Below are 6,000 nucleotides of genomic sequence, written 5' to 3'. Positions count from 1 at the left end.
AATCATCGAACTCATAGTGGTATTCATGGTATAAAATATAATACAATACACATACGACAAAAAATACATACAAAGTACAATCACAAATGTATCTACGAAACAGTCGTTGTTAAAAGTTATTAACCGTCAAGTTGAAGTCGAACCAAACGTAAACTTCGTTGAACCGCATTGGCATAAATCGGATAGGGTCATATAGTCCATAGTTTGTATTCTGTGCTTCCAGGTACAGGAAATTCCTAGTTCTGAGACGTTGTTCTGAAGCATACATGTGCAGTTCACATCTTCCAGTCAATATCTTCTAAGATCACTCTAGCCAGGAACACGCCTTGATCGTTGACACATCTTCTTTGCAGAGTCTCCAAATTAAGCATGTAAGCATGCGGCAACGTTCCTCATACGGCGGTATGTTTCTGGGATCACACCATGGAAAACTGTGCAAAGCATACCGAAGCTTGCTTCTATTTTGGTGATCCAAATTTGTTGATTAGGACACCAGATCACCATTGGCGTAGCTAGAGGGAGCGCCTAGGGGACCAGGCCCCCTCCAGAGTTCTGCAGGCCCCCTCCAGAAATTTTCACGATTGGAATTTAAAAACCGGAAAAAAATTCAGTGCATATGTTCTCAAAAATAAATCCCTTCTAATGGCGAAGTTGCACAAGAAGGCGGAACGGAAGTTTACCTGGGAATGCCATGGAAGATGCCAATATCCTAGCACCTGATCTCCGATTAAGTCAAACGAGAAATCGGGATACTGAAGACCAATAAAATCACTAGTAGCGACCGTCTACCGGCGGAACTTTATAAATATGGCCGAGAAACGCTGGGAACGGCTCTACACTGGGTTACTTTCAAGATTTAGGAGGAGGAGGAACTACCGGAGGAATTGATGGAAGGAGAAGCATAACGCTGATAAAGCCGCCTACAAAGTACTCTTCCACATCTTATTACACCGGCTGTTACTGATAGCACATGGTTTCGTAGGCAGGCTTCATGAGGGCTTGGGCAACTACGGACCATATTTTTATCATCCGACAGATATCTTGCAGAAATATAGGGAGTCCAACGAGCCCACGAACCACAACTTTATTTTTTCTAAAACAGCATACGATGCAGTGGATCGAGACCAACTATATGGCAGATAATGCAAGAACACGATTTTCCGCATAAACTGACGGGACTGATTAGAATTACATTGGATCGAGTGTGTGTTTCGTGCGCATCTCGGAGATACTCTCAAGTCCCTTCGAGATGCAGTGAGTGTTGAGACAAGGTGATTCCTGCATGTTGTACAGCATCGCTCTTGAGAGGGAAAATTTTTACCAAGGGTAGCCAGCTCCAAGCTAGGAACTTTGCGACGCCAAATGCTATGATAGCCGTCGTACGAAGCTAACAATGTACAAAACTATTATTATATCGGTAGTTCTTTACGTAGTTGAAGCCGGGATGCTGCTCAAGCAGAATATATGCGCCAATGTTCGAGCGGAAAATACAGCAGACGATATTTGGCGGAGTACAAACTAAAAGCGAAGAGTGGTGGAGGCGTATGATTCACGAGCTACAGGCACTACTTGGAGAGATTCCCATCGCACATCTGGCGATAGTCGGTAGGCTACGGGGGTCCAGACACGTCGTAAGAATGCCGGACGACAATGCGACGAAAATAGTTCTGTATAATAATTCCACCGACACCAGAAATAAGAGGGCTCCACGTGCAGGATTGCTCGACCAGGTCGAAAGTGATTTGCGACTTCTGAGGCGGCTGGGAAATTGGCGACGAGTGGTCCAAGATCGAGTTGAATGGAGACGATTGCTTGAAACAGCATGAGCCACTCCGGCTCTATGCTGCTAACGACAACGATGAGGATAGCGTTTATAAAAGTTTTTATACAAAATACATACATACAAATCCCGACTGGGAGATGCTGTTAGAGTCAATCGGATCGTAGCAACTGGCCCTGCAATTGTCCTGCACTCTAACAGCTGGCCGCGAAGTCTGTCATATAAAAACAGAAGGCCAAGTTTAGATAACGGAATGTAGCACCTAAGCTCTGCTTTGCTTTGAATGTTTTTCGGAAGGCACCCCTAGGCCCCTCCCAGGGAAATGCAGATTACAGATCCGAATTACAAAATAGGCGTTACAAGTGAACAGTATAATAATCGAAAATAGTACTGGTCACGGAGCTCTTTAGCGATTTTAAAAATAAATACAAGTTACTTATTGGCTCTGGCGATTATGTCGTTATAGTGTAAACGTTAGTGCGCTATCCATGTTGGCATCAAGATCACGAATATGATGAACACATGTTCTACCATGTTGTAGCTAAAAGCTATAGGGTTATTTTTACAGTGAAAATAGATGACGAAGCACTTTGAAACGCTGACGATAAGTTGCATTTCAATGCATTCGGATTCCATTTTAATCACTTTGAAGAGTTTTACAACGTCGGCATAAAATTACCTACAGCCAGGTGGCAGGAGAGCTAATAGCTCTTTTATACAAAAAGAAAAGAGCAGTGGTCCAAGGTTGCTCCCCTTGGTACGCCAGAGATGTTGCAGAACGAGTCGGACAATTCGGACCCGATCTTCACACTCAGCTTACGGTATGTTAAGCACAATTGCAGCCATTTGCAGAACGATGCAGAAATACTCAGCTGGCAAGGAGGATACCGTGATCCTTCCGATCAAACGCTGCTTTCAGATCCTTATACACTGCAACAATTTACACCCTTTCATTCTTGTTGCGTAGGCAGAACGAGACAAAATAAACGAGATTCATTGAGACTGAACGTTTTAGAAAAATCCAAGTTGAGAATCCATGTTGCGTACAAAAGATATTGCTTGAGCTGCCTGACATTCCGCAGTGCTAACAACTCATTGCTTACGTGGTATCAAAAAGACGGCTTTCTTTCGTCCATATTAAATACTCAAATAAGACATTTTCTTATTTTCTTTTAAAGAAGTCTTGATGTTGGTAAACCAATTCCTTATACCACACAGACTGAAAAGGATGCGGCGAGAGTAAAAATTGCAGCTTGGACGAGTATGAAAAAATTGTTCTCAGAAAATGTGAAAATTCTAGAACTCCGTTTTACCTTTGTTATGCTAGGAATCGGTCGAAAAACACGAAAAACACGGGGCCCTACTGGCACGAGGTCTTCAAATCTTGGAACTTTTGCGCTTATTTGGTTGAAAATTGTTAAAAAATAAGAATTACACTTTTGATACCACGAAATAGTAGACCCCTCGTGCGCCAAGGGATCTTACAGGTTCAAAAAAAAGTTGAATTTTGAGCAAACCTTGCGATCTATATAATGTGGTATTTCATAAATTTGCCATGAAACAACTAATAAATGGCCCGGTCCTGTAAAGAAGAAGTACAGGTCTTTCAAATGGAGTAAAATCTTGTTTGGCGGCCATATTTGATTTGGTCGCCATTTTGGATTTTATCAAAAAATCGCCGTTGTCACCATGATCCCCCAACCGATTTTACTTTTAAGGTCACCATCGGAAAGCTGAGAAAAACTGCTATAAGAAACATTCATAAAATTAAGTGTGCAATGGCAATAACTGAATAAAACAGCCAGTTATTTGTAGCAAGGTCCACAATTTTCATATAATTATTGTGATATTTCCAAAATTTGCTATGAAACAAACTACAAGCGACACGGTTTTGTAAAGAGGAAAGATAGGGTTTATAAACGAATGGAAAAAAAAATCGACGGCCATCTTGAATTTGGCCGCCATGTTGGATTTTATCAAAAAATCGCCGTTTTCGTCATGATCCCCTCAACAGATTTTAATTTCAAAACTACCATTGGAAAGCTGAGAAAAAATGCTATAAAAGCATTCATGGCCACCAAATCAAATATGGCCACCAAACAAGATTTTACTCCATTTGAAAGCCCTGTTCTTCTTCTTTACAGAACCGGGCTATTTGTTAGTTGTTTTATGACAAATTTATGAAATACCACATTATATAGATCTCAAGGTTTGCTCACAATTCAACTTTTTTTGAACCTGTAAGACCCCTTGGCGCACGAGGGGTCTACTATTTCGTGGTATCAAAAGTGTAATTCTTATTTTTTAACCATTTTCAACCAATTAAGCGCAATAGTTCCAATATTTGAAGACCTCGTGTCAGTAGTGGCCCCGTTTCAGCGTGACTTACTCATCTATAAAATTGTCCAACCCTCTTATTTTTTTGCCTACATCTCCGAATAAATAGAGCTTCAGAAAAAAATTATTTTTACATTCTGAAAGAAAATTATCCAAGGAATCCAAACAATATTCTCTAGCTGCAGTGTTGCCAAATATAATAATTCGATTTGAAAACCAAAGTTACATTTTACTCTCAATGAGTACAATTTGATTTCAAAAATTCAACCCCATCGTGTTTCCTAGATTTTTCAACAGCACTCATCACTCGTTATCACGAGGTGTTCTGTGCCGAACCCTAGATATAGCACTTTTAGGTAAGCAACCCGCAATTTCTCAAGTAAAACCAAGAGCAAAATACCTTGTCGATGGTCAAACGTTCAGTGAATTGTTTCAGGATATCCATCATACTGGGAAACCAACCTACCGGCAAATATTTGTGAGATTCGCTGATTATTTTCGGAGAAATAACGACCACAATAAAATATTTATTTTAACACGTGACGTTTCGGTCTACCATGCTTCGACTATCATCAGGTATCAAATTAGATCGTCAGATAGCATCAGTAGAAACACCCAGTCGCTTCGCTTTGCTTAGCAGTATCCTTTGGTCTACACAGTCGAAGCAAGCTTTCTAGTTTAGACAGTTACCATCGATTTGAAAGCTAGAGACCGAGCTTTGCGAGCTTTGCGACCGAGCTTTGAGGAATAAACTGCTTCAAATTTGTGGTGTGGTAAGAGATCTTTTCGAAAATAGTTAATATTGCTCCATCAATGTATTGCTGTAAATTACAAACAAACAATCTCCAGCACTCGGGAACGGTTGATCTCACGATAATTAGCGACAGTAGGATCATGTCCTTGTGCGATTGAATATGAGCGCTATTCAATAGGGCCCGACATCCGTCGTGAAGGTGAGTTTCTTATACATTCGTTTCAAGCACGACACCACTTGTTTCATTGGTTGAACAAAACCATTCATGCATGTTTCAATTGATGCTGGTGATTGGTTTAAGTTGGTGAGATTAATTAGAATATTATCGCTTGTTTGTAGAAATCGTTATTCAGCTTGTTCAAGATTGTTAGCCTTCTCTCTAAAGTGTAATAGAAAGGTACAAATGAAACTTCAAAAGTGTTCGTCGTGTTAAATTAAAATCTTTATTGCTTCATCGCGATTTGTAACTGAAGGTGACGTTGTTCAGGTGTGCAAAATAACTAGGAAGATTTTCCTATGCCATGATAAGTAGCATATTGAGGTGTTGAAGTGTGAAAATCAATGTGTTTTTCATTGCCATCATTGCCGAACTAAACTAGCAATCAATCTAAGAAATATCCTATAATCACCAACTAGATCATAATGAGCTTGCAAATCAATCACGAGCAATCGTCGTAGACGTGTTAGGTATAGTTACATTGTTAGTGAAGGGGCTGAAATTAATCCTTCAGCAGCTTGTTTAGCCAACCCTTTTGAATTGCGATCCAATGTGCATCGTCGAAAATTCATTGGTTGGAAATGCAATCGGAATATACAATAAAAAAATTTATCTGCAATCAAAAAAAAAATGGGATGATTGATTGCCTGTAGAAACCACGATAATAAACTGCCAGAGCGAGCTTTCGGTTGAAAATGAACACCTCTGATTAGTCGCTCCAATTTGCTGCGATTGCAACAATATCGAAACTGGAGTTATGCATTTTTGACCTCAATACATGTCATTCAGTAGAACTAGCACAAGTTTTGTTTGTTTACGAGGGGATGTCATTAACGGAGCAATTCTAGATTATTTCGTTTGTAATTATGATGCGATTTTAATGGGCACTCTAAATGTAAATCAAGCAAATGT

This window comes from Sabethes cyaneus, chromosome 2 (assembly GCF_943734655.1).
Source record: "Sabethes cyaneus chromosome 2, idSabCyanKW18_F2, whole genome shotgun sequence".
In the NCBI taxonomy this organism is placed as follows: domain Eukaryota; kingdom Metazoa; phylum Arthropoda; class Insecta; order Diptera; family Culicidae; genus Sabethes; species Sabethes cyaneus.
The sequence above is the reverse complement of the archived record's forward strand: the minus strand, read 5'-3'. Positions refer to the sequence as shown.